We start from the raw sequence: 26,253 nt of genomic DNA, 5'->3' as shown, positions 1-26,253 counted from the left end.
TGACTTTGGAATCTTTGCTGCCCAGAGCCTATGCCAGGACACAGCTGAGCCCTGCCTGACGCCAGCTCAGGACTGATCAGCTTCTCCGGGGAGTGCAGTTTGGGAGCCCAAGTTCTCTCTGTTAATCATCCCGATGAAGACGTCGGAGGGAGGGGTTCAGTCCAGGGTACGACTCCAGTGCATGAGTTGTGCTGGCAAAGCAGCCTGCGCGTGTGGGACAAGGAGATCCAGCTCCGCCCCCTCCCAGCAACCTGTCCTGAACCCCATCGCACCCAGCCAGCAGCATGCAGAAGGGGGAGGTTTATAACATGGTACTTGGACAAAGGCACAGAAGGAGGAGTCCCACCAGCTGTTCCAGGCCCTGCCCGTTCGAGCTGACAGTTCACCCCATCCCACACGCCAGCCTCGCAGCTGTGTGCCCAGAGGTGTGGGAGCATGTGGGGCACCTGGCCATGCAGGCATTGTTCTGCGCAGGTTGACACTGTCCTTTGAGCTGGGGCAGGAGTAAACAGGGAAGCCCCAACCAGGATGAGCAGGCCCTGGTTCTGCACCACCACAAGGATACGCAAGTGTGACAAAGAGGGAGGCTCCCCAGCTGGATGAAGGACCCAGAGTCAAGGCCAAGGATGGAGCAGTCAGTTCTGACAAAGCAGTTCAGAATCACAGCTGGGACGATGACACTTGTTTGCATTTCCAAGCATCTTCCACACCCAGGTCCAGTGTCACGGACCCCAGGATTGGTGCTATGTGCCCTGCTTTACAACAGCATCTAGGAGGAACCCCTTTGTTAGGCCAGACCCCCAAGAGCTTTCACTTGTCCTTTAGGGTTGACCAAACGGCCTCACTGCCTCCTGAGACTGAACCCCTGGGCTCCAGCATTTCTGCTTCCAGTCATGAGCTCTGCCCAGTGAGAGACAGTCTCCTGGGAGAGACTTGCCCACTCTGCAGGAACTAACCCACCTCAGCCAGTATTTGCAGTGACCCTCAAGCAGCGTTTTCAGAACAATTGGGTTTATTAGATGACTGGAACAGGTACAGAGAAGGGCTACTGGGATGATCCGAGGAATGGAAAACTTGTCTTATGAAAGGAGACTCAGGGAGCTTGGCTTGTTTAGCCTAACTAAAAGAAGGTTGAGGGGAGATATGATTGCTCTCTATAAATATATCAGAGGGATAAATACCAGAGAGGGAGAGGAATTATTTAAACTCAGTACCAATGTGGACACAAGAACAAATGGATATAAACTGGCCACTAGGAAATTTAGATTAGAAATTAGACGAAGGTTTCTAACCATCAGAGGAGTGAAGTTTTGGAATAGCCTTCCGAGGGAAGTAGTGGGGGCAAAAGATCTATCTTGCTTTAAGATTAAACTCGATAAGTTTATGGAGGAGATGGTATGATGGGATAACATGGTTTTGGTAATTAAATATTCATGGTAAATAGGCCCAATGGCCTGTGATGGGTTTTTAGATGGGGTAAGATCCAAGTTACCCGGAAAAGAATTTTCTGTAGTATCTGGCTGATGAATCTTGCCCATATGCTCAGGGTTTAGCTGATCGCCATATTTGGGGTCGGGAAGGAATTTTCCTCCAGGGCAGATTGGAAGGCCCTGGAGGTTTTTCGCCTTCCTCTGTAGCATGGGGCACGGGTCACTTGCTGGAGGATTCTCTGCTCCTTGAGGTCTTCGAACTACAATTTGAGGACTTCAATAGCACAGATATAGGTGTGAGGTCTTTTTTAGGAGTGGTGGGTGAAATTCTGTGGCCTGCATTGTGCAGGAGGTCAGACTAGATGATCATAATGGTCCCTTCTGGCCTTAATATCTATGAATCTATGAATCTATGGAACCCAGCATAGGAAGTCCCTAGGTCAGCGCAGACACAGGAAGGTGAAAGCAAGGACCATTCTGCTCAGCCCAGAGCAACTCACCAGCCAAGATATAGTGAACCCCATTTTCTGACTTCCTTCCTCAGTCCTCTCCCAGCTGAGAGAGCCAGGCTCCTTCCAGAAGCCAAATCTTTACTTCCCCCCTCACGCCTCCAAGTCCTTTGTTCTGAGCTGGGGTCTCTGGTCAGCTTCCCTGCTGAGAGGCAGGGAAATCCTCCTGCCTCTGGGTCTTTGGTTGCTAGGTGTCTGTGTCCTGGTGACTTAGTTTTCCATAGACATGGGTTGGCTTCAGTGAGACAGCTAGGCAACACCCATCCACCTATGTCTCTTGGTCTGCCCTGAAAGCAAACTTAATCCTGTTGCCCCCACCTCCCCTCCACACCCAATAAAACAATAAATAAAGTAGCAATAAAACATATGCAGGATAAACTGAAGTACTGGGTCTCAGTTCCTTGCCGGTGGGGCTGGGTCTTGGTTCCTGGTTAGAGGGGCTGCCACTTAGTGCTGATTGGGGCTAGATGAATATTTTCAAAATTCACAGTTTGATGGAAAAATCTGGCCCGCATCTGGGGAATGTGTTGCTAGCCGTGGGCTCTACTGCTGCCTCTCCAGGGCCTGGTCCTTCACCTCCACCCTGCTGCTTTTGCTCCAGCAGGCACTGGCCTTTGGCACAGCACTGAGGACCTGATCCAGCCCCACTGGCGCTGACGTCCAAATGCCCAGGGACTTCAGTGGCTTGGGATCCAGCCCTTGCTCACATGCCCAGTGCTTTGTCTCCTCTGCAACGGGGGACTAGCTGCAGTTTCCCCATGGCTCCTGAAGGTATAATTGTGCAGATGTGCAATAGGGTGTAATTAGGGGGAACTGGAGAATTAAATGTGGGCGTTAAACTTGCCAAACACACAATTCGCTTTATGCTTCAGACTCAAATCATGTTAACAGCAACTCAGAAAGTAATAAAGGGAAGAAAAGAGGAAGAAGCAATAATTACCACTGAGCGGAGATTAATAGCAGCCTCGGTCAATTATGACAGGCTTTTCCCTGTCTCTGAGCAGTAACATGCCGCTGCCTTTACTGTTATCTTCAGTACAGGTTCCTACGCAGCAGACGCCCCTTGGGCGTCTCAAAACAGTTGCCCCAAAAGCTGGCTTCCTGCCCAGCCACGTGCACTTGCCTCCCTATCCCTAGCATGTGAACCTGAGCCTTGGACCATCTCACCTCTTGTAGCTCAAAGAATGTAAAACTAAATAGCATCCAAAAGCAGGAGAGAGCTTTCTCTCCGACACCACCTGCGTAGCCATTCGCTGACTTCCACGATTCGACGGTCTCTACCCAGGCCTTTTCCTTCCTCGGGGAGGATGGACGAAAACACCACTTGCGCCTCAAACTCCTTTATCCTTCTTCCAATTTAATTCTGAATCTAATTTTGGGCCCAACTCTGTTAGTAACCTGTGTACAGAGAGGAGTTAATTTACCAAGCGATTTTTGAGTTGACTGTGTCCCTTTTAACTTATGGGAAAGGGGTTTCAATGTCTTTTCCCCATCCATCTAATTTACATAATGCATCCTTGGTGATGTCATCTTTGTGCTTGAAGGGGAATTGAACTGCAGATATGACATCACCTGAAAAGCCCAATCAGTGCTGAAGTCCTATAGGCTAAGAACTATACCGGGAGCAGTGTCCACAATCAGAGGAGGAACAGCATGGAGCCGGAGCACCTGTCTAGAATGAATCACTCTACTCCCCCATGTCACATGCCCCATCATGCCCATACATAGAGCAGTGACTCCAGACATGAGCTGTTAATATTCACCGCATCTGCCCTCGGGATGTCCCAGACTCATCACACCTTGTCAAGTTGGACACAGGATATTTGTAGATAGGTGGAAAGAAATCTGGATTCAGAGTGAGCAGACACCACCAAGTCCATGTGGACCAAATCCTGCCAGTTGCAAAAAAGAAATTTTGAAGAAACAAGTTTCTGGGAATAGAAATATTATACAAAATCTTCATGTAAAGAAAGGTTTTACATTAAAAAATAAAATGTTTAAAGGAGCTCTTCAAAAACAGAGTTAGTTTGCTTTTTAAAGTTATGCCTAAATAAATTGCCCAGAATACAAAAAACCCCAGCCAACCAAAACCTGCTCTAAAGACTTATCACTTGTAAATTGTAAAGAAAGCTTTACAATCCAGCGTATAGTATAAAACCCACAACTGATGGTTTTTACATTAAAAAATTATTTTTTTAAAGGACAAAAGCCCTGGCTTTCTGAGCGCAGGAAGTTCAGTGATAAGGCTGCAGCCTCTGCCTTGGTTACCTGAAGAAACAGTCCAAAGACCTTCCCCCTCCTTTCCTGACTTTCCTCCCCCCCACCCCCACCCCGCAATTTAAAACTGTCATCTTTTCCTGTTCTTTTGGTTAACATAGTTTTTACTCATCTCAAATAAAGTTTGGAGTTTTTTTAAATAAACTTTTAAAAAATGATCGTGTATGCAGTGTAGTTGTAATGTGCGGTCCCAGGATATTAGAGAGACGGGGGCGGGGGGGTGGCTTATGTAATATCTTTTATTGGACTAATTTCTGTTGGTGAGAGAGACAAGCTTTCCAGCTACACAGAGCTCTTCTCTCAGATCTGAAGCAGGGTAAGACCTGAAGAAGAGCTCTGTGTGGCTCGAAAGCTTGTCTCAGAAGAGTTTCCAAATCTCACGAGATAAAAAAGCAAATCAAGGCCAAAAATCAAGCCAATCCTGCTTCAAAACAAGCCCAAAACAAGCCCGATCCATTTTCACTCCCAACAAATAAGCCCCAAACAAGCCACACTTCAAAAGGGGTCAGAGTAGCAGCTGTGTTAGTCTGTATCCGCAAAAAGAAAAGGAGTACTAGTGGCACCTTAGAGACTAACAAATTTATTTGAGCATAAGCTTTCGTGATGCATCTGATGAAGTGAGCTGTAGCTCACGAAAGCTTATGCTCAAATAAATTTGTTAGTCTCTAAGGTGCCACAAGTCCTCCTTTTCTTTTTTCAAAAGGGGTGTTTTTGAAAAAATTCCATAATGTATTTTTAGCAATAATGTAGAGTACACACAACAAAAAGGTATATTATGAACTTGTAACCATTCTGTCAGATAGAGACTGCAGAAAACAGGGATAGGTTCAATATGTTGGGGGTATTTTTCTTTCAACAACTTTGAAAAAAGACTTTGAAAAAAAGTCTTCTTGTCTCCACTCCGGCTCCTCCCCCAGGCTCCCAACCACCCACCCCTCGCGCCTGTCTGGCCGCTCCCCCGCCCACCACTCGTGCCTCTCTGTCCCCTCCCCCAGGCTCCCAACCGCCCACCCCTTGCGCCTCTCCAGCCACTCCCTGCCCACTGTTTGCACCTCTCCGGCTTCTCCCCCAGGCTCCCAACTGCCCACCCCTCGCGCCTCTCCAGCCACTCCCCCACCCACTGCTTGTGCCTCTCTGGCTTCTCCCCTAGGCTCCCAACCGCCCACCCCTCGTGCCTGTCTGGCCGCTCCCCCGCCCACCGCTCACGCCTCTCTCTCCCCACACTCTAGAAGTGCTAAGTAAACACATGGCCTGCAGATAAGGCGCTATGGTTTTAATTTAAAAGACAGGGTTGTGGGGAGAGAAGTAAACTGGCCCCTTCTAGTTGTATTTAGAAACCTGTCAAAAGCACTAATCCAAGTTTCCCACAGATAGGTTCCTTTGAACTAAACCTCCTGTACTGCAGTCGAAAGGGAACTCTGACCCTTCCTCCGCACCACATGCAGTCCTCCCCTCACAAATGCTAAAGCACATGAAAGTTGTCAGTACAGCATCAACAACATGCCAGGCTCTTTAGAAGGGTATTAAGACCCGGTCCCTGCCCCCAAAGAGTTTATGGTAGGTAGGCAACATACCAATGCAGGGAGATGGAAAGAAGGCAATAGAAAGCCACATATCTGAACACCAAAGTAAAGCGCAGTGTCTGGTTAGTTCCCTAATTTTTTTAAGCATGTGTTGGCATGGAGGAGCGAGTGGGTACCTGGCAGCTTGGTGCTGAGAGGGGGATCCAACCAAAGCAGATGGAGTGAGAGTCGGTTCCCGGGGCTCTTGGTTCCCTGAATCCTTTCCCTCATTGGCCTGCAGTGCCTTGCCAATAGAGCTGACCTAGAGCGTTGGCCTCTCCCCATTGGCCCTGGGGACTATCAGTCTCCTCCATATCCTTTCTTTTGGTTGGAGGCATTGTGCAACTGGGAGCCAATCATGCTCTTCCATGGGAAATTCAAAAAAAAGCAGCAGCCACTCCTGGATTGGAAGCCCCAAACAAGCAACAATCAATAAGCCACTTAAAGCAGGAAGCCAAAACAAGAAGCAAGAAGCAACAAGCTGCTTAAAGAGCCGGGAAAGCCCAAAACCAAGCAACTCAAAGAAATTACAAGCCAGGCCCACTTAAAACAAGTGAAAATTGGCTTGTTTTGAGCCTAGTTGGCAGTCGCCAACTGAAGTTGGTCCAAGAAAAGATGTTACCTCACCCCCCTTGTCTTTCTAAAAATGTAATATGCAAACCAGGACATGGCAAGAGAGCAGCCCTGGGCTTTAGGGAACATTGATAACTTACTGAAATCTGTTGTAGTGAAACCATTTTGTAGGCAGCCATTCTTTGTCATGCTTTAGCCTGGGCAAGCGTGTGTCATACAGAAACACTTTCCTACATTACAAGGTATTACCTCCCCCATACAGTGGACTGTCAGAAATAATCAATAAATCAGATTCAGAAGAACACTGGAAGATTATGTGTTTGGAGACCTTTTGTAGCAGGACCTGCAAAGCAACAGTTACTTCTGGTTTTGGTTTTTTGTTTATTACATTCTTGTCATGAACTTTTTTTACCAGCGGTAGATTGCTGAAGACTGTTTTAAGAAAGATGGGTTTGGACATGTTGAAACATGTTTGGGTTTGTCTGGACATGCCTGACTCACTTTAGGTGGCACATTCCCGAAACGAAGCGGCACAACAATTTTGTGGGGGCAAGTAAGTGTCACTGCCGCCATTTACAGACAATGTTTTCCTGCACCAGCTTGCGCCCGGTGCATCGTGCGTACCGAAAGGGCACAGCAACAGAGGTTATGCCACAGCCTTGATGCTGTAGGCTTGATGGGGGCTGTGATTTGGTAAGCTTTGCATGAGGGGTTGACCTGTTCATATGACACAGGGCCCACCACCCCTCCCCTCTCCTACCCTGTGACGGGGAGCTCCATAAAAATATGCCTGACACAATCATTTTCAACTGACATTTTATTTACAACACATGCCATATTTTCATAACATATCCGGTTTTGTTCCCTACCACACTCAAACTTTTAGGGTTTTTTTCAGCAGGGTTTTGTGATTTGCTGAACAAAGAAGACGTTCAACATGTCGTATTAAACATGCATCCGTCGGCTTGATTGTTTCCTCTAACGCTCTGTCTGGGTCCTCAGTCACTTTGTCCATCAGCTCTGCCCCTTGAGCTAAATGTTTCTGGGTTAAACAGAGGCACTGCAGTACCTCTCCCAGTGTGACGATACTATGTAGAACACTCTCCATGCACAAATTGCCAGTAATTCCTTTGATTCCAGTTCACACAGTCGTGACTCCTCTGGCAGGGGGCATCTATGAGTAACCCCAGGCAGTCCTCAAATTGTTTCTCTCTCAGGCAGTGCATAACAAGTCCATGCACAGCCAATCGCACAAGTACACACACATAACAGTTTTACAGTTCTGGCCTCGCACAGGCTTAATACCATATTTCTTCCTCAACATTAAAGAGTACAGGCCTATAGGATAAGCACCCTCTTCTCTTTCAGCATCCTGCTGAGCATCTGGCATTGGGTCTGAGCAAAAACAAGATCAGGCCCTATCCATTTGCTCTGGCAGACAATTGGTGTCCACATTCTCCAAATACTCTGAGCATCTTTGTACTTTTATATGATGTGCTTTTAAAACCTTTTACTTTGTGTGTCAAGAGACCCCTTCAGCTCGCAGCTTTTACAATAAAAGAACTGCCTCTGGATGGGCTCGATCCAAAAGTCTCTAGCCAATTGAGCTACCGTGGCCAGGTCCCCTCCAAGCCCCTAAACATTCTTATGTAAGCAGAGACAGGATGAGCTCTACCCTGACATCTGGTGGCAAGTCATGGTGGGTTGTGGAAAAGAACTTCAGGGGCTGATCTCATTTGCATAGGCACACCCACCCCGCCAAGATGGTCACTTTGGCTGTTGTAGGAGCCCCAGTTTCTCTGTTATTGGTGCAGGAATAAACTGTTATTATCCTGATTAGGTGAATCAAGGACAGTGAAACTGTACTTGGCCTTTTGTTATGATGGAGGGACTCGCCATCAACTAAGCAGCACTTGCTAGGCAAGCGTTATGGGTTCCAACTCCCAGTGAATGGAGAGAGGCTGGGGATAGGTATTAATGCCTGGTGTTATGGGTCCCGGGGGGGGCGGCCTACCTTACATACTGATTGCACCTTCTTCCTCCTGCACTGTAGAATATTGGAGCTAGTTTTGATTCTTAGAGGAGTTTAGTTACAGGCTACTAAGCTGAATTCACTTTGGGCTAATAGTGTGCCAGCATTGGGGCTCCCCTACTACAAGCTGAAATCACTGAGCATTGTGTTAAGTAGCGGGGGGCCCAAAGCTATATTGTGGAGCAGTTTGCGGGACAGCTGGAGCAGCTTATGGGATGGCTGGTGGAGCAGAGCAGGGCAGTTTGTGAGATGGCTGGAGTGGCTCGTGGGATGGCTGGTGGAGCACAGCAGAGCCCCATGGAGAGGTGGGGCAATTGGCTTTGGACCACGTAAGGTACCCCTTAACCCCCCCATTTCCACCCAGGTTGGGAAGTAAAACTCTGTAGATAAACTTTTGAACTCTGGGGCTGCACTGACCAGGGACAGAGACTTTGGGGTTTTTGGACTTTTGGGACTTTGGGTGACTTTTGGGTTGCTGGACTCAAGAACCAAAGGCCCAATTTGCTTGGAGTGGGTTTTTGCTCATGGGCTGTGTTCTGAATCCTGTTGGTGGTGTTTCCCCAACATAATGCCACATTGTTTCTCTGTTATTAAAAGGCTTTTGCTACACTCAGACTCTGTGCTTGTGAGAGGGGAAGTATTGCCTCTTGGAGGCGCCCAGCGGGGGTGGTATATATTTGTCCCAGGTCACTGGGTGGGGGCTCGAGCTAGTTTTGCACTGTGTTATTGGAATGGAACCCCTAGATACTGAGCCCAGCCCTTGTTGCTGCCAACTCTGATGGGCAGAAGGGTTACACTTACGTACAACGTAGCTGTGACTCACTTCCGTACAACCCTCCCTTTGAATCATTTGGGTCTCCTGCTTGGGATCCAGAGTCTCAAACAAACTTGGGTCAGTGGTCTGGCCTCATATTTCTCCTCCACATTGTTCTTGTGATCACAATCATCGGCAGCTATTCCTGTTGGCCCGCTCCCATGACACGTCTCACACGCCATATGTGTCAGTGGTATATTTGTTTCTTCATTTCCCACAATTTTCACCCATATAACATCTCTTTGTGAGCCACTTGACTGCTGGTGCTAGCAAGGGACTTCTAGGTGCTTCCATCTTCAACCAACAGGCCTCTTGAAACAGATCATTCTCTTTTATGCGAAAAGCTGTGCTATACTCTTAGCCAATAGTTCAGGGCTAATCTTTCAAAAGTCCATGGATCTCCCTCCCTAAGTAAGGAGGAATTTCTGTTTAACGGCACAGGAGGATGGGAGCTGTTGCACCCTTAGTTTTATATTATTTGTATATCTTATACTTTCCTGAGTCAGTTCTGTTACAACCCAACCCAACCCAACCCAACCCAAACCAAGTTTTCTGATGAAAAGGCAGGGATGGGGAATTATATGCACCCATGGTGCCTGGGCTCCAGCAATATTCAGGGCATGGGCTCCTGGCTCCACCAATGTTCGGGGCTGGGTCTCTCCCCTGGCCCCGCCTGCCACCCTAGGCGCACATGTGATGGCAACACCCCCCACTCCCGGCACTTACCACAGGGGAGGCGAGGGGGCTTCCTGGACCTGAGAGGGGTCCTAGGAGCACGTGCAGTGACAGTGGTGTGGGGAGAGTGTGCTGCCGGGGGGGCAGGAGGGGCCCCTCCCGCTCGCTGCTGCCAGCAGGGAGAGGGCTGGGGGGAGTCCTCCTCTCTGGCCCCAGACCCCAGAGCAGCCTGCCTGTACCCCAGCCTCCTCATCCCCAGCCCCACCGCAGAGCCCACACCCCCAGTCAGAGCCCTCAGACCCTAACCCTCTGCCTGAGCCCCTCCCACACCCCAAACCACTCATCCTCTAGGACCCTGGAATGTAATAATAAACAGGAATGTACCTGTTGCTTTGCGGGTCCTGCTACAAAATGTCTCCAAGCCTGTAATCCCCCAGTGTTTCCCTTAATCTTAGTTATTGATTATTTAATTTGTCCATTGTATGGGGGAGATAATGCCTGGTAAAGGAGGGAAGTGTTTCTGAATGACACACGCTTGCCATGCTAAAGCATGACAACTAACAAAGAATGGCTGCCTACAAAACGATTTCACTACAAAAGGTTTCAGTCAATTATCAATATTCCCCTAAAACTCAAAACTGCTCTCTGACCCCCATGACCTGGTCTACCTGTTAAACTTTCAAACATTTCTTTTTAAAATAAACTCATTATCTGATAGGATGGGAACCTGTATGGTCAGAAAGAAAAGATGAAAAGATGACAGTTTAAAATTGAAAAAATAAAAAGGCAAGAAAGGAGGGGTGGGGCCCTGTGGCTGTTGTTATGGGGCTTATTCCTTCACCCACTTACTTTCCTGGTCCTTCTCGCATGAACAGAGAGCAACAATACCCGAAGTCCAAAGGTGCAAACAATTCGATGTTTATTGGGGTGAACTTCCAGCAAGCATGATTCTAGTTTCCTACCTTAGTGTCCCCCTTCCCAGCTCTGACACCACAGAGCCTTACCTGTGTCCCTGTTCCCATTCCTGCTCTTAGCCAAACGTGATTCCAATTTCCCCACCCCCATTCCCTGTTCTCATTTCCCCCACACACACCCACCCACTCACTCACTTCCTGATTGACTGCAGACTATATAGTAAAACTTGAGTTCTGCTTAGCTATACCTTAACCAATCATTTTCCTGAAATTTAACTAACCAATCCTAACATACTGTAACATGATTATGTAACCAATTATATCCCACCGCCTTAATTAGTTTACACCCAGCAAAATTAATTATACAGCAGACAGAAACAATCACAGAACCAGACAGAGATTATACAGACAAACAATAGCAAAGTGGGAACTATAATGACAAAACAATACAGAAGTGAGGATTTCACGTCCCAGCTATTGATAAGTGAGTTCTTGCCAGACAGGATGCTATCAAACTGTTGGGGACACTGGGGCATGGCCACTAGGTAACTCGAGGGGATGGAAGACCACGAGTGTCGATGAAGCCCCCTCACACTAGGCCCAAGTGTCCTTGGCCCCCCCTCCCGCCTGGAGGCACTCACAGCAGTTATGCTGAGAAATCTGCAACAATATGCTGCAGAGTCAGATTGCCTGAAATTAAGCAAGGCGAAACAGGGCAGATATGGAAGAACAATGCTGAATAAAGCAGCTTTATGTATGGTTTAAGAAATGATACAGAGCACAAGGGAACTAGCTGGGAACTGGATTGGCTGGCTATATGGATACTTAGGGCAGCTTGCTATTGGATAAGTATGCTGGGAAAAAGGATGTATAAAAGCCTGTGTAACTTCCTGCTTTGGGTGCAGGATTTGAGAATTTATTCTCCCTGTACCTTTTTGCAGCTGCAAATAAACTTTTCTGCTTCTCCACCCCGTTGTGATTATTGGGTGTAGCATACCGGGTAGCAAACCAACTCCAGCTGTTGTTTAGCCTCTCGGCACTGGGTGCCGGCAACAAAACTAAGTTTTCTTTTACATCTTCTAGGCACTTCCCTTTCTCTGGAGGCGATCGGCATTATCGGGACAGGAGTGTATTCCTAACAGCCCAGTAGCACCTTCTTTCAATGTGACTAGTTTGGAATGTGAGGATGTGACCGGTCGCTTCCCAGCTTATGGCTGCCTCTGTTGCTTAGTCAAAGGCCTTAGCCTAAGAACAGGGACTCAGACTGTCACAGCAAGAGAAGGACCTTACACTGACAGACAGTGATTTTGATTCTTTCTTTTATACCTCTAACTAGCCAAGTGATAAGAATACACCTAAATTCTTAAACTACAGGCCTTTGTAGACAGGCCTGAATATCTATATCCTAACAGCTGTTTCTTCAGTAACCAAGGCAGCCACTTGAGCTGGTGCCTTAAGCCCAGTGAACTCCAGGCAGGGAGCCTATCTTGCCCCTTCACAGCACTCTCCAGGCGCTGTTCTGTCCCAAAGGAAGGGGAATGCCACCATTCCCATGGTGCAGAGCCTGTAATCAGCGCAGGACTTCCCTCAGGTCACACAGCAAGGGAGTGTCAGGACAAGAACTTGCCCCCTTGTCCTTCCCGATCCCGTGCTTCTCCATGTGCAAAATGGCACTGTCAGAGTTGGGCCCTTCATTACAGATGGGGAAGCCAAGGGGCAGAAAGGCTGGCTAGGTACTCAACTGAGTGCCCGGGACCTTGGGCTTGTCATGGCCAAGCCTCTCACAGTCTCAGCTTCCCCAGATGCGAAACTGGGCTAAGGATATTCACCTGCCTCATGATCAAATGCTTGCCAAGTGCAATATAATGGTTCAGGTCTCTAGATCAGTGGTTTTCAACCTGTGGGCAGCAGGCCCTGGGAGTCCACAGAGCATGTCTAAGGTTTCCAGAGGTCCACACTGCCATTTGAAATGAAAAAAGGTTGAAACCCACTGCTCTAGATCTAATGATGTCAGCACAGGCGCCTGATCTTCACCACTCAGCAGGGGAAACCTTTGGCCAATGCAGCATCTGGGGAGAACCAGACTGACAGAGGCAGACAGATACTGTGAGAGGCACCTTGCCATCACTACCTCATAGGGTGATAGCTCAGCTCTGGAGCTTTGCCCTGGAGGTTCAGGCCTTTGTGGCCTCAGACTGGGCAGGGAGCATGCACCCGGTTCTCCAGGGTGCACTGCTTCCCCTTTGATGCCAGCAACAATTCACAGTGTGGATCTCTAAAGCTCTGGGGTTTGAGCTGGGCCTCGCAGGGAGACCTGCCCCCTCTGTGTGTCACCAGGACGTTCAAGGCCAGCCAGGGCTCTTCTGCACAGCCCAGGATTTGGGAGGTAAGTGTAACAGCATTTGTATCAGCGGGGACAGCATTTGTCTCAGCAATTCATGTCCTAGCTGCACTGACAGAGCCTGACTCTCTTCACAAGCAGGGCAGGAGTCAAGGCCCAGAGCTTTGGCTTGGGGATGGGGCTTGGGGGAAAGGCTCAGCTAAATGGGGAGCACCTCTCACTGCCAGGACATGCCGCGTGGTGTTTGTGGGTATTTCTCTTTCTCTCACTCACAGTCTATGTAACGGACAATGAGTACAACAAATACTGGGACTGCTGTGTGCATGGGGAGTGTCTCTGTCAGTGGGCACAGCTTGTTAGGCTGGGCCCCACCCTGCACAGGAAGGGGTTGATAATGGCCATTGCCCCATGAACAGCATGAAATTAGCTTGAACAGGCAATTCCAGACTCCGCCCCGGAACGGGATTGGTTGGACATGTTTCCTCTTCCACCTCCACTCAGGGATAAATCAGGTCCCTGCGCCGCGGCAGGTTTTGGGGCAGAGCAGCCCAAGGCTTCCCATCTCCCTTCTCCACATTCCTGCCCCTCTGAGTCTTCCCTCTGGGTCGCTCTGCAGGTGAAGAACATGGAGAAGCTGCAGCTTTGACCCCTCGTCCTTGCTGGCCTCTTGGGAGCCATCGCCCAGGAAGATCCTGCTGCACAGGGTGATCAGGCCGGAGTTGGTTAGGGTTCTAGACTTGGAGACTTGAGTTAGGTGAGCTACCAGGGGGGCATTACAGACTCAAATCAGACTACAGAGAAGCACAAGCAAATCTCTCCGGTGCAGGAAAGACCCCTGCATTTTGTCAATCTTGGGGCAAATGCTGAAAGATTCATACTGCGCTAGTTAAATGTCTTGTGAGTTTCTAATAATTACAGATGGTTTTCTAACATAAGGCAACTTTGTACAGTATCTTCCAGTGGCTAACGGTGAATTAATTGGTCGCTGCACAAAAAGTGATAGGTTGTGATCATTTGCATCCAGACTAATTGCTACATTTGTTATTTGCAAACACAATACAGTCATAAAGACATTTGGCACCCTAAAGAGGCCAATTTTCCAAATGTGAAAACAATCATGAGCTAAATTGATTGGGAGGAAAAAATTAAAAGGCAAAATGTGAGCAATAATTGGGGGTTGTTTAGAATCTTTTGTTAGATTCTAAAAAGTCACAGTTACAAAGAAGACTAAAAAAAGCATCCTGGATAAAATAGGAAGTGAAAGCAGAAAGGCACAGGTTTTAAAAACAAGTTTGCAGAGGCGAGCCAGAAACATTATAACAAAGGTGGGGCAGAAGTGTCTGTCTAAGACCCAGTGTTCCAAAGTGCTGTAAGAGCCATGCTGTAAGGGGCCAGATGCACTGCATCCGAGAGTGCTAAAGGAGTTGGCTGATGTGATTGCAGAGCCATTGGCCATTATCTTTGAAAACTCATGGCGATCGGAGGAGGTCCAGGACGACAGGAAAAAGGCTAATGTAGTGCCCATCTTTTAAAAAGGGAAGGAGAATCTGCGGAACTACAGGCCAGTCAGCCTCACCTCAATCTCTGGAAAAATCATGGAGAACGTCCTCAAGGAATCAATTCTGAAGCACTTAGAGGAGAGGAAAGTGATCGGGAACAGTCAGCATGGATTCACCAAGGGCAAGTCATGCCTGACTAATCTAACTGCCTTCTATGACGAGATAACTGGCTCTGGGGATGAGGGGAAAGCAGTGGACGTGTTGTTCCTTGACTTTAGCAAAGCTTTTGACAAAGTCTCCCACAGTATTCTTGCCAGCAAGTTCAAGAAGTATGGGCTGGATGAATGGACTGTAAGGTGGATAGAAAGCTGGCTAGATCGTCGGGCTCAACGAGTAGTGATAGAATCATAGAATATCAGGGTTGGAAGGGACCTCAGGAGGTCATCTAGTCCAACCCCCTGCTCAAAAGCAGGACCAATCCCCAATTAAATCATCCCAGCCAGGGCTTTGTCAAGCCTGACCTTAAAAACTTCTAAGGAAGGAGATTCCACCACCTCCCTAGGCAATGCATTCCAGTGTTTCACCACCCTCCTAGTGAAAAAGTTTTTCCTAATATCCAACCTAAACCTCCCCCACTGCAGCTTGAGACAATTACTCCTTGTCCTGTCCTCTTCTACCACTGAGAATAGTCTAGAACCATCCTCTCTAGAACCACCTCTCAGGTAGTTGAAAGTAGCTATCAAATCCCCCCTCATTCTTCTTTTCTGCAGACTAAACAATCCCAGTTCCCTCAGCCTCTCCTCATAAGTCATGTGTTCCAGACCCCTAATCATTTTTGTTGCCCTTCGCTGGACTCTTTCCAATTTACCCACATCCTTCTTGTAGTGTGGGGCCCAAAACTGGACACAGTACTCCAGATGAGGCCTCACCAATGTCGAATAGAGGGGGACGATCACGTCCCTCAATTTGCTCGCTATGCCCCTACTTATACATCCCAAAATGCCATTGGCCTTCTTGGCAACAAGGGCACACTGCTGACTCATATCCAGCTTCTCGTCCACTGTCACCCCTAGGTCCTTTTCCGCAGAACTGCTGCCTAGCCATTCGGTCCCTAGTCTGTAGCTGTGCATTGGGTTCTTCCGTCCTAAGTGCAGGACCCTGCACTTATCCTTATTGAACCTCATCAGATTTCTTTTGGCCCAATCCTCCAATTTGTCCAGGTCCCTCTGTATCCTATCCCTGCCCTCCAGCGTATCTACCACTCCTCCCAGTTTAGTATCATCCGCAAATTTGCTGAGAGTGCAATCCACACCATCCTCCAGATCATTTATGAAGATATTGAACAAAACCAGCCCCAAGACTGACCCCTGGGGCACTCCACTTGACACCGGCTGCCAACTAGACATAGATCACTACCCGTTGAGCCCGACAATCTAGCCAACTTTCTACCCACCTTAAAGTGCATTCATCCAGCCTGTACTTCTTTAACTTGCTGACAAGAATACTGTGGGAGACCATGTCAAAAGCTTTGCTAAAGTCAAGAAACAATACATCCACTGCTTTCCCTTCATCCACAGAACCAGTAATCTCATCATAGAAGGCGATTAGATTAGTCAGGCATGACCTTCCCTTGGTGAATCCATGCTGACTGTTCCTGATCACTTTCCTCTCATGTAAGTGCTTCAGGATTGATTCTTTGAGGATCTGCTCCATGATTTTTCCGGGGACTGAGGTGAGGCTGACTGGCCTGTAGTTCCCAGGATCCTCCTTCTTCCCTTTTTTAAAGATTGGCACTACATTAGCCTTTTTCCAGGCTGATCAATGGCTCCATGTCTAGTTGGCAGCTGGTATCAAGCGGAGTGCCCCAGGGGTCGGTCCTGGGGCCAGTTTTGTTCAATATCTTCATTAATGATCTGGAGGATGGTGTGCATTGCACCCTTAGCAAGTTTGCAGATGACACGAAACTGGGAGGAGTGGTAGATATGCTGGAAGGTAGGGATAGGATACAGAGGGCCCTAGACAAATTGGAGGATTGGGCCAAAAGAAATCTGATGAGGTTCAATTCAACAAGGACGAGTGCAGAGTACTGCACTTAGGACGGAAGAATCCCATGCACTGCTACAGACTAGGGACCGAATGGCTCGGCAGCAGTTCTGCAGAAAAGGACCTAGGGGTCACAGTGGACGAGAAGCTGGATATGAGTCAACAATGTGCCCTTGTTGCCAAGAAGGCCAATGGCATTTTGGGAGTATATGTAGGGGCATTGCCAGCAGATTGAGGGACATGATCATTCCCCTCTATTCAACATTGGTGAGGTCTCATTTGGAGTACTGTGTCCGGTTTTGGGCCCCACACTACAAGAAGGATGTGGAAAAATTGGAAAGAGTCCAGCGGAGGGCAACTAAAATTATTAGGGGACTGGAACACATGAGTTATGAGGAGAGGCTGAGGGAACTGGGATTGTTTAGTCTGCGGAAGAGAAGAATGAGGGGGGATTTGATAGCTGCTTTCAACTACCTGAAATGGGGTTCCAAAGAGGATGGATCTAGACTGTTCTCAGTGGTAGCAGATGACAGAACGAGGAGTAATGGTCTCAAGTTGCAGTGGGGGAGGTTTAGGTTGGATATTAGGAAAAACTTTTTCACTAGTAGGGTGGTGAAGCACTGGAATGCGTTACCTAGGGAGGTGGTGGAATCTCCTTCCTTAGAGGTTTTTAAGGTCAGGCTTGACAAAGCCCAGGCTGGGATGATTTAGTTGGGGATTGGTCCTGCTTTGAGCAGGGGGTTGGACTAGATGACCTCCTGAGGTCCCTTCCAACCCTGATATTCTATGATTCTATGTGTATGCTGACAGTGTCCTGAACGTGGGGCTGCCTCACCAGGGCCAGGGTGGTACAAAGCTGAGGTCACCTGGTCAAGGGGCTCCAGAGATGTGGTGTCAGGGTAGAAGGAACCTACCAGTAGAACTTCCTTGTTCTAATAACTTGTTTTTTCACATATCTGTGGGAGGCTGAAACAATGGCCCTGATCTGCCCCAGACTGGGATAACCAGATCAGATTTGAGCTCTGCTTCCCCAACACAGAGCTGGGCACTAGCTATTGTTACAAAGTTATTTGCTAGTCTGTCCTGCTCTAAACATTGGCATGTATCTGCAATATGTGCCAGAGGAGTGATTAGCATGTGCATGGTGAGATGGAGGATGTCAGGCCTGGGGTGCTGTGTGGTGGTACTCAACTGTGTTGCAGAGAGGTGTTTATGGTGCAGTCACTGGGTGACTTAGGGGCCCAGGTAGTACACTGTGCTCCCAAGAGTGCTGTGTGTTCTAGTCCTGCCCTTCGCAAGTTTCTGCAAATGTTGCTGTGTGTGTTACTACTCAGCATGTTTAGCTGGACCTTAACCAATCATTTTACTAAAATTTTACTACCCAATCCTAATACAGTGTAACAAAATTCTTTAACCAATCCTACCCCACCACCTTAATTGATTTACACCTAGCAAAATTAATTATGTAACCGACAGAAACAATCAAAGAACCAGACAGAGATCATACAGACAAACAATAGGGAAGTAGGGACCATAAAGACAAAACAATAAAGAAATCAGAATTTCACAACCACAACTCTTGATAAGTTATTCTTGCCAGACAGAATACTATCAAACTAAGTTTTCTTTAGCCATCTTAAGATCGGTTTCTTTATCTGGTGATAGTGGGTGCTATTAGGACAGGATCTCCTTCTTAACAGCCCAATATTACACTGTTTTAATGTAATTTTGATGGAATGTGAGGATGTGACTTCCTGCTTCTTAACAAGTGGCTGCTGCTCTTCTAATCTGGCTGCAGACAAAGGCCTTAGTTTTCAACTGGAACACCTGGTCAAAAAGGGACCATGGCGGCCATTAAAAGTCCGGTCAGTGGTGCTGCCGGGCTAAGACAGGCTAGTCCCTACCGGTTCTAGCACCATGCTGCACCCCAGAAGCAGCCAACAGACACATTTTTGTCCCCTGCACAAATTCTGCCCATTCCTTCCCTTTGATTTGCCCCCCTCTTCCCACCTTCTGCCTTCCCCTCCTCCCCCAAACCCGTTTATAGCAGGGAGCAGGTTCTGATAGCAAGTGAGGGCAGAGTGATGGCAGTGGCTTCAGCAGATATCACAGAGCATCCTCAGATTGCTCCAGCCTGCTCAGTCAGAGCAAAGATGCAGATTAGCTATGGTTCAGGCTTTCTGTTCAAGCGCTGATTTTAATACTCTAAAATCCACACGCCTCGGGTCCCATTTTCAAAAGTGACAAGGCCCTTAGGACCCTGAGTCTAACGGAGAGTCAGTCATGTCTGTGGCTCAGTGACACACCTAAAAATGGGATTTAGGCTCTTAAATCACTGAAGTGCTTTTGAAAATTTTACCCTGGGGGTAAAGATTCTGGGGGTAGAAAATTTACTGCACTCCTTAGTAAGCTGTTCCCATGGCTAATCGCCCCACTGTTCAAAATGCGCATTTTATGAGACACGGTTGTGACAAGCAGGCTCACAAGCAGATAAGGGGGCACCACGTTCCACCCTTAATCCGAAGGGTTTCACACACAACCTAGAGCCACTGAGCAGGTCTCCCAAGTTAAACGCCATTGAGCATGGTCATGGAGCAATATGAGGGGGTGTTCACGCCACACTAGCCCACAAAGGGTTAATGTGGCTCGGCAGGTTTAAGTAACCTTATAAGCCCACCTCTCTTAGGCTTCTGCTCCCACACCCCGCTGGGTACCCCCTTCCTTCAGGGTCAGGATCCCAGGGCTTCTCCTCTCCCCCCAGTTCACCTCCTTTCCCTCTCTAAGCCCAAAAAGTGACTTCAGGCTTCCACGCTGCATCCCCCTTTCTGCTGCCAGCTTCCTGGCTTTATAGGAGCCTTGCCTGCTCCTGCTCAGCTGGGCTCCATCCTCAATCAGGGCTTGTCCATCAAGCCTAACTCTCCCTCAGATGGGTTTAATCAGGTTATTTAACCCTCTCTGAGCCACATTAACCCTTTGTGGACTAGTGTGAGGTGAACACCCCATTGCAGGCAGGCGCTTCTAAACCTCCTGCCTTCTGGGTAGTCCATGGGAGGGACTCAGATGGCATGAGGGATAAAGGAGGGATTTACGGGAGTACGGACTGTCCATTGGTCAAAAAGGTTTGAGTTGGCATTTGGCAATGACTGCACAGCCTGCTCTCTGATTGGCCGGGGGAGGTGTGGGCCATACATTGTTCACACTTTGACACGCGAGGGTTATTGGGTAGAGGGGTGTGGAAGCGGAAGAGCAGATGGTGCTGAGGGCCAAGACAGAGGAGCCCAGGGCAAGCTGCAGAGCGGCACAAGCACTGGAATGAAGAGCAGAGTCTGTAGCGAGGGGCCTGAGTAGTGATACCATCATACCAGTACCAACACCCAACATGTCTTTCATCTCTCCCAGACCTTTATCGAAAGGTGTTTGTCTTCCGGAAGGACCTAGCAATGCCCATGTGGTCGTGAAGCCGGAACCGGAGTGGCTGCTGCAGAACTTCACCATGTGTCTGAGATCGTTCACTGATCTGACTCGGCCATACAGCCTTTTCTCCTACGCTACCAAAGCCCAGGACAACAAGATCCTGCTCTTCAAACCCAAACCCAGGGAGTATGGACTATACGTGGGGGGGGGGGGGGAATCTGTGACTTTCAGAGTCCCAGAGAACCGTATGGACTGGGAGCACGTCTGTGCCGGCTGGGAATCCATCACGGGCATAGCCGAGTTCTGGGTGAACGGGAAGCCCTTACCCAGCAAGGGCCTGCAGAAAGGCTACTCCATCAGTGCCAAGGCTGTGATCATCCTGCGGCAGGAGCAGGACTCCTTCGGAGGCAGGTTTGATTTATATAATTCTTTTACAGGTGAAATGACTGACGTGTACATGTGGGGGTATGGTCTGTCACCAGGTAAAATGAGAGGTGCATATCAGTCTCTGCAGCTGCCCCCCTGCGCCCTGGGCTGGAGGAACTTACGCTATGAAATAAAAGGTGATGTGGTTGTGAAGCCCAGACTGAGAGACACGCTGATCATATGAGCACAGGCTGCATTTGGGCACAGTGCAGCCAGGGCCGGCTCCAAGCACCAGCGAAGGAAGCAGGTGCCTGGGGCGGTCAATAGAAAGGGGCAGCACTCCATCCGTCATCGGGGCGGCATGTCTGGGTCTTCGGTGGCAATTCGGCAGCGGGCCCTGCAGTCCCTCACTTCCTCTTCGGCGGCACTTCGGCGGCAGCTCAACCAGGCTTGGTTTTTTTGGTTTTTTTTCTTCGTCGCTTAGGGCATCAAAAAAGCTAGAGCTGGCCCTGGGTGCAGCCCCAGCCCAAAGCCATGGAGCTCCAACTCTGGCTGTCTCATTTCAGAGAGGCTGACCTTGCCCAGGGTGTGCTCTCTGCGTCTAAACCATGATGATTCTGACATAAAGGAGAATGTGATCTTCTGCACCTCTGGTGTTCATGTCATTCCTTGTCACACACACGGGGAGAAAGCACAGAGCTGGGAAAGGCCATGAGGTCCAATCTAGCTCAGGGCCAGATTAAGAAGGTTCAGGGTACTGAGCACAGAATATCCTGAGCGTCCCCCACCTCTGAGGCCTCCCCTTCATGTTTTAAATATTTTAGGAAGGACGCAGGGGGGCTGTTTCAGATTTTGCCTCAGGGCCCCAGAAACTTTTGTGCTATGCCCCCAGCTTTGGAACAGTCTCTTGGAGGAACTCCTCTGATGTGCCGGACCCCCAGAGACTCTCATGTGTCCTTCAGGGTCACCCACACAGCCTCACTGCCTCCTGACTCTGAACCTCTGGGCTCCAGTTCCTGCTTCATGGGTGAGCTCTGCTCAGTGAGTCTGACTGAGACAGACCCCTGGGAGAGACTTGTCCACTCTGCAGGGATTGATGCACCTCACACAGCATAACCAGTGACGCTCTGTCAGGGAGTCATCAGGCTGATGCTCTGGAACTGCTCCATATGAAGCCAGCCAGGACTCTGGGGGAGCCTCCTCTCTCTGAGCATACTGTCTCCAGGGCAAGAAGCTTACACAGCTTTGACCTTCCTGGGTCTGACCTCAGAGCATTCAGCATCCCTTTCCGCACTGTGCATTTCCTGCAGCGAGTCTGCCTGGGGAAACCAGAGGGCCCTGTACCCCAGCTCCACAGTCAGCAGTGACTCTCAACCAGCGTTGCAAAAAAAAAAGGGTTTATTATTCGACAGGAACAAAGCATAGAACGGAGCTTGTTAGCCCAGAAATCAGTGACTTTCAGCCGAGTCCATCTTGGGGGGACTCCGGGCCCGACGCCCTGGACTCCCCACTCTGAGTCCCAAAATGCAGACTGCCCAGCTTCCAGCAACCCGAATCCGTTGCTCCTCCTCCTGGTCTTTGTCTCATTTCCCATGTCACCTGGTTGCATCCCCCTCCTGGAGCTCAGGTTATGAAGGGCACTGGCCATAGCATACATGCAGGCAGCTGGAGCAGCCTCATCTGTCCACAAGGGTCTCAGCAAAAGTCACACCCTTATTCCCATCACCTAAGCATTGGTGCAACACAGAGGGAACCTGAGGCACACACAGCATTCATGCAAAACAGTAAGACTCACATAGGCTGACATACAACATAACAAGGGAAAATTCCCACTTTGTCACACACACACACACAGCATTTCCAAAACAGCCGGGTTTATTAGTCAGCTGGAACACAGCAGAAGGAGGCCGTAGATTAGCACAGAGACAAGAAGCCATTCTTGTCAGCTCAGAGCCCAGCCACACTGTAGCATAGGTGCCGACTCCGTGGTAAAAATAGTGGGTGCTTGGCACCCACCAGCCACCCGCCAATCAGCTGTTTGGCAGGCCCTACTGATCAGCTCCTCCCCCTCCTCCCGCCTGCCGCCAATCAGCTGTTCGGCAGGGGCAGGAGGTGCTGTGGGGGTGGGAAGAGGCGGAGTCAGGTTAGGGTACACTCGTGGCAGGGAGTTGGGAACAGAACCGGGAAGAGGCAGAGTGAAGGTGGGGCCTCAGGGGAAGGGGTGGAGTGGGGGCGGGACCTTGGGGCCTAGGGTAGGAGGAGCATTCTCCCCCCCACCCCCCCGCAGGAAAAACTGAAAGTCAGCGCCTGTGCACTGTAGTGAAGACCATGTTCGGGCTCTATCTGTTTCTGTCTGATTTCCTTAGTCAGTTCTCAGGTAAGAGAGATCCCAGCTTTCTCCAGGAGCCAGCACTTCTCCCTCACCTCCCAGTCCTTTGTCTCCAGCTGGGCTGTTTGCTCAGATTCCCTGCTGAGATGTGGGGCATTGGTTGCCTGGTGTCAATATGTAAGAATAAAGCCTTTGTCTGCAGCCATATTGTAAGGCCTAAAGCCTCCGTCTGCAGCCAGATTAAAAGAGCAGCTGAGCAGCAGCCATTAACTGAGAAGCAGGAAGTTACCTCCTCACATTCCATCTAAATTACATTAAAACTAATGACAGGTTTCAGAGTAGCAGCCGTGTTAGTCTGTATCCGCAAAAAGAAAAGGAGTACTTGTGGCACCTTAGGGACTAACACATTTATTTGAGCTTAAGCTTTCATGAGCTACAGCTCACATCATCGGATGCACTCAGTGGAAAATACCTCTGAATGCATCCGATGAAGTAAGCTGTAGCTCACGAAAGCTTAGGCTCAAATAAATTTGTTAGTCTCTAAGGTGCGACAAGTACTCCTTTCCTTTTTAGAATCATAGAATCATCATAGAATATCAGGGTTGGAAGGGACCTCAGGAGGTCATCTAGTCCAACCCCCTGCTCAAAGCAGGACCAATCCCCAATTAAATCATCCCAGCCAGGGCTTTGTCAAGCCTGACCTTAAAAACTTCTAAGGAAGGAGATTCCACCACCTCCCTAGGCAATGCTTTCCAGTGTTTCACCACCCTCCTAGTGAAAAAGTTTTTCCTAATATCCAACCTAAACCTCCCCCACTGCAACTTGAGACCATTACTCCTTGTCCTGTCCTCTTCTACCACTGAGAATAGTCTAGAACCATCCTCTCTAGAACCACCTCTCAGGTAGTTGAAAGCAGCTATCAAATCCCCCCTCATTCTTCTCTTCTGCAGGCTAAACAATCCCAGTTCCCTCAGCCTCTCCTCAAAAGTCATGTGTTCCAGACCCCTAATCATTTTTGTTGCCCTTTGCTGGACTCTCTCCAATTTATCCACATCCTTCTTGTAGTGTGGGGCCCAAAACTGGACATAGTACTCCAGATGAGGCCTCACCAATGTCGAATAGAGGGGAATGATCATGTCCCTCGATCTGCTCGCTATGCCCCTACTTATACATCCCAAAATGCCATTGGCCTTCTTGGCAACAAGGGTACACTGCTGACTCATATCCAGCTTCTTGTCCACTGTCACCCCTAGGTCCTTTTCCGCAGAACTGCTGCCTAGCCATTCAGTCCCTAGTCTGTAGCTGTGCATTGGGTTCTTCCGTCCTAAGTGCAGGACCCTGCACTTATCCTTGTTGAATTGAACCTCATCAGATTTCTTTTGGCCCAATCCTCCAATTTGTCTAGGGCCCTCTGTATCCTATCCCTGCCCTCCAGCGTATCTACCACTCCTCCTAGTTTAGTATCATCCGCAAATTTGCTGAGGGTGCAATCCACACCATCCTCCAGATCATTTATGAAGATATTGAACAAAACCGGCCCCAGGACCAACCCCTGGGGCACTCCACTTGACACCGGCTGCCAACTAGACATGGAGCCATTGATCACTACCCGTTGAGCCCGACAATCTAGCCAACTTTCTACCCACCTTAAAGTGCATTCATCCAGCCCATACTTCTTTAACTTGCTGACAAGAATACTGTGGGAGACCGTGTCAAAAGCTTTGCTAAAGTCAAGAAACAATACATCCACTGCTTTCCCTTCATCCACAGAACCAGTAATCTCATCATAAAAGGCGATTAGATTAGTCAGGCATGACCTTCCCTTGGTGAATCCATGCTGACTGTTCCTGATCACTTTCCTCTCATGTAAGTGCTTCAGGATTGATTCTTTGAGGATCTGCTCCATGATTTTTCCGGGGACTGAGGTGAGGCTGACTGGCCTGTAGTTCCCAGGATCCTCCTTCTTCCCTTTTTTAAAGATTGGCACTACATTAGCCTTTTTCCAGTCATCTCGGACTTCCCCCGTTCGCCACGAGTTTTCAAAGATAATGGCCAATGGCTCTGCAATCACAGCCGTCAATTCCTTTAGCACTCTCAGATGGAACTCGTCCAGCCCCATGGACTTGTGCACGTCCAGCTTTTCTAAATAGTCCCTAACCACCTCTTTCTCCACAGAGGGCTGGCCATCTACTCCCCATATTGTGATGCCCAGCACAGCAGTCTGGGAGCTGACCTTGTTAGTGAAGATTTATTAAAACTAATGTAATATCAGGCTGTTAAGAAGGAGATCCTGTCCTAATTGCACCCATTATCACCAGATAAAGAAACAGATATTAAGATGGCTAAAGTAAACTTAGTCTGACAGCATCCTGTCTGGCAAGAAACCACTAATCAATAGTTGTGGTTGTGAAATCCTCATTTCTTTATTGTTTTGTCATTATGGTCCCCACTTCCCTATTGTTTATCTGTATGGTCTCTGTCTGGTTCTTTAATTGTTATTGTCTGTTACATAATTAATTTTGCTAGGTGTAAATTAATTAAGGTGGTGGGGTATGATTGATTAGAGAATATTGTTACACTATCTTAGGATTGGTTAGTAAAATTTATGTATAATGATTGGTTAAGGTACAGCTAAAAAGGACTCAAGTTTCACTATATCAACTGGGGTCCAAAAGGAAATTCTTTGGAACCAGCTCCAGGACACAGCCCCAAGATCAGAGTTGCCAGACCTCAACACTCTGCCAATGATTCTGTGCAGAAACTGGAGTCCCTCAGGTGGACCTGATCCTGACTGGCCAGCAAGGAAAAGTTTATCTGTCTTATTGGGAGTGGTATGTGTAGCATGTGCAGTCTGTTTGGGGGGATTGTTAATAAATAGAGGTTAAGTAGGATATTACTGTATAAGGCTCTTTCACTGGTAAAAGAGTGAGAAGTTAACTCTGCAGAGGCTGGAGGGAATTAAGCAGTGGAACGTAATAATGTTAAAAAGGAAAAGTGTTATAGAAAGAGAATTCTTGGTTTCTTTGCAGCCATTCTGAAGGAAATATGGGCCCTTTTCCAAAGGAATGTCTGTAAATAAACCAGGCAAAGAGACAATCTGATTTAAATCATTTGACTATGAACAATTTATTCAAATTTGCTCAAAGGCATAAGCGGTTTCCATTGGAACTTAACTGCCCCCAAATGTATACTAATGTAATCTATGTACAGCTGTGTAAAAATTAAAGCAGTGTAAGGGATGTTAAGCAAAAGAGTATGTATGAATCTCTGCGTGTGTGTGTATAAATATATTGTGTAAATATGTGGAGTGTTTAGGACCTAAACCAGCACTCCTGGCTTGTAAAACTCTGTTTTGTAGGTTTAAGATAAATTGGTTTCTGTTTTGTTTTGTTTTTAAATAATATCACTAAAAATCAAGTTGAATCTTTCGTTCAAAGTTGCAAAACTGGCAAACACTTTTTGCCAGACACAGGTA

The 26,253-nt window shown here is 48.3% G+C and overlaps 1 long non-coding RNA gene and 1 pseudogene across 1 annotated transcript in view; one reads left to right on the top strand and one right to left on the bottom strand.

Annotated features, from left to right (window-relative positions):
• The window catches only part of LOC125626202 (uncharacterized), a 133,197-nt gene that overhangs the window by 78,834 nt on the left and 28,110 nt on the right, over nucleotides 1–26,253 (bottom strand). The window lies entirely within an intron of this gene.
• Nucleotides 13,753–20,693, top strand: LOC125626194 (serum amyloid P-component-like; annotated as a pseudogene).

The sequence above is a fragment of the Caretta caretta genome, chromosome 24 (assembly GCF_965140235.1).
Source record: "Caretta caretta isolate rCarCar2 chromosome 24, rCarCar1.hap1, whole genome shotgun sequence".
Lineage (NCBI taxonomy): Eukaryota > Metazoa > Chordata > Testudines > Cheloniidae > Caretta > Caretta caretta.
This window is presented reverse-complemented; position numbering and strand designations above follow the sequence as displayed.